This window comes from Vombatus ursinus, unplaced genomic scaffold, assembly GCF_900497805.2.
Source record: "Vombatus ursinus unplaced genomic scaffold, bare-nosed wombat genome assembly UNPS02014825.1, whole genome shotgun sequence".
NCBI lineage: Eukaryota > Metazoa > Chordata > Mammalia > Diprotodontia > Vombatidae > Vombatus > Vombatus ursinus.
Window position 1 is genome coordinate 4,784,248 of NW_020954603.1, and position 3,051 is coordinate 4,787,298.

The following is a 3,051-nucleotide window of genomic DNA, read 5'->3' on the forward strand; positions in this document are numbered from 1 at the left end:
CCTGCCTCAGCCTCCTCGGCCGCCGCCGCCGCCGCCGCCGCCGCCGCCGCCTCCTGCCCTGGTTGGCCGGCCCAGGCGCTGTCGCACATTTTGCCTGTCATTGGGGTCGCAAAGCGTCGCTTTGCGGCTGCCACGTGACCGGCCTCCTGTCAAGCGTCAGCCGCGAGGGGCGGAGCGACGTCTTTCCGGGATGGGGGGAAGGGGGCGGGGCGGGGCGCTCTGGAGTCGCGCGCACGCAGGCACGTATGTGCTAGCGCGCGCGCGCTGTCTCCCTGCCTCTCCTGGTTCCTTTGCCTGGCTACTGCAGCCGGGGCCTCGCTTCGCTGTGCCCAGCCTGGGACCCTGCTCCGAGGGAGCCCGAGAAGCTTCGGACCAGCGAGGGTGGCAGCCCGTAAGGCGTTGTCTCTCCCTCTCACAGATGAGGAAACTGAGGCCCACGGAGAGAACACCTGGGGGCTCCGGCACGGGGCGAGGGCGCGGGCCCGCAGGGGCTAGAGCCTGGGCTGCGGGATCGGCTCCATCACCTCGCCTCAGTTTCCCTATCCGTAAAATGAGAGCCCTGGGGCCCATAACCTCTGAGGCTCCTCCCAGCTCCAGAACTGTGATCCTAAGTCACTTCCTCTCCCTGTGCCTCAGTTTCCCCATCTGTAACATGAGGTTGGACCAAGGATGACCTCTGAGGTCCCTTCCAGCCTTAGACCTAGGGTCCTGTGTAAAAGAACAATTAGCTCCTTTCCTCAGAGAATCCTGGTTCTAGGGCTGGAAGGGACCTTAGAAACCGTCCAGTCCTACTCCCTCATTTTACAGAAGGGGAAACTGAGGCCCGGAAAGGCGGCTTGACTGGCTTGTCCAAGGTCGCAGAGCTGATGTCAGGTTCTATCCGTCCCCGAGCTCTGTCACACGACTGTGGCTAGAAATAAAGCGATCGTTCCAAGTCTCCTCTCCCTCCACCTCTGCAGCCCTGTGATTCTTGCTGACTGAATGGACACCTCCCCATTTAGCAAGTGAAACCTGAACCCAAGCAGATGAACAAGTTCTCTCTGATGGTTTCCTTGAATTAGCAAAGACCTGGTGCTGAAGAATCATTGACTGATGCCTTGAATTTGACGAGTGGTCAGAGATCAAGACAAGCTTTGAGCCTAGAGCAGCCAAAGACCATGTGCAATGAAGCTTGAAGGCTTGTAATGGTGACGGGGGTGGTTGAGAGGATGACCTGGGAACGGATTTAAATTTAACTTTGCAAACCACTAGCTTCCTGGAAGGCAAGAACATTTACTTTCCACTGAGAGTTTGTAAGCTCCTGCAAACTCATTAAGTTTTGGTCTTTCTTTGCTGCACAGTGTTAGGGAGAGTGTGTACAGCCACTGCTTGAAATCTCAGTCAGATCCTAGTAGACCAGATTCTCAAGCTGTAAAATAAAAAAATTCCCTGTGAAATGTTTAATTTGCCTGAAACCGGGGAAATCCTTTGTTGGTCTAATATAAAATGCTTGATTGATTGGCTTGTGTTGTTTTCTGGGATGAATATGTGCACAGGAACAGGTAGAATCCAAATAGAGATATTGGTCATGAATCACAAAAGGAAAAAAAAAACCACTAATATGTCTAAAACTTAAATTGCAATGCCGTTACTATGTAATCAAGTGCCTTCTATAATAAATCATACTCAAAACAAGACAGATGAAGAACTGTTCCTCCAAGGCAGTCAGGATTAACGGCATCTCCAAAGCCTTTTTTCCCCTCTATGGTGGCCTGGATGTGCTTCAGTGACCAGGTTTCATGCTGTTCTCCACACCCCAGTGCTCTCCAACCTACACACACACACACACACACACACACACACACACACACACACTCTTTCCTCCACCACCTATCCAAGATGAGCCAGTATGGGGCATTCATGAGAATATTGAAGGAAGATTTCTACTAACTGTATGCTTGGCTTTGAACAAATAAATCACTTTCCTTCTTTGCACCTGTTTTGAAGATCACATGACAAAATGGGTTTGAAAATGCAAAATCTTAAAAAATGAAAAATAAAGCAGAAAGGTCCCAACCTTTGAGTTATTATCATTTTCACGTCTACCAGTGTCTTGAGGCCTAGCTCAAGGCCCACTTCCTCCATAAACCCTTCACCACCACCAGCCAAGGCTCATAACAGCTCCCAAGTGTTTAGTGCCTGACAATGTCATCCAATACCTTGTTTCTATAAGGCTTTAAGGGTTACAAAGTTGTTTTCCTCACAACAACCCTTTGAGTATTGGGGACCTCACTTCCTACATGCGGAAACTGAGGTTCAGAGGAGTGAGAAGACTTAGGAGCCACCTGTGTATAAATGGCAGATCTGGGAATAAGATTGAGGCTTCTCAGGTCCCAAGTTTACACTGCCTCTACAACCAGCTTTCTAGGCCCCAGATCTGCAAAATTGGAGTCCCCCTAGACTTTGCCTTTTCTTCTCTTATCCAATCAATAGCCAAGTCTTATTTCTATCTCCACATCTCTGTCTAGCCTTCTGGCCCCTTTTCTCCACTCAAAGTTGAGTTGTCACAAAGAAAGGTTATCACCCCTCACCTAGACAGCAGCAATAGCTTCCTAATTGGCCTCCCTACCTCCAGTCTCTGCACCCTACCCCAACCCCAACCATCCCCCAGACAGCTGCCAGTAATATCTCTCATCAATATATATGCTATCAAACTTAGTAGATGTCTCCTCTTTGGTTACAAAGATAAAAAAATAGCTAGGTAGGAAGAGAGTATAACTAAATTCAGAAATGAAGGTGATATGAAAACAAAAAATACCAATACAAAATAAGATTAAAAAAAAAAAGAAAAAATACAAAGTGGTATTCCTTAAGCACAGACCTGACCAAAGTCACTCTCATCAAAAATACTCCAGTGGGGCAGCTAGATGGCGAAGTGGATAGAGCACCGGCCCTGGGGTCAGGAGGATCTGAGTTCAAATCTGGTCTCAGACCAGACACTTGACACTTACTAGCTGTGTGACCCTGGGCAAGTCACTTAAGCCCAATTGCCTTGCAAAAAAAAAAAAAAAA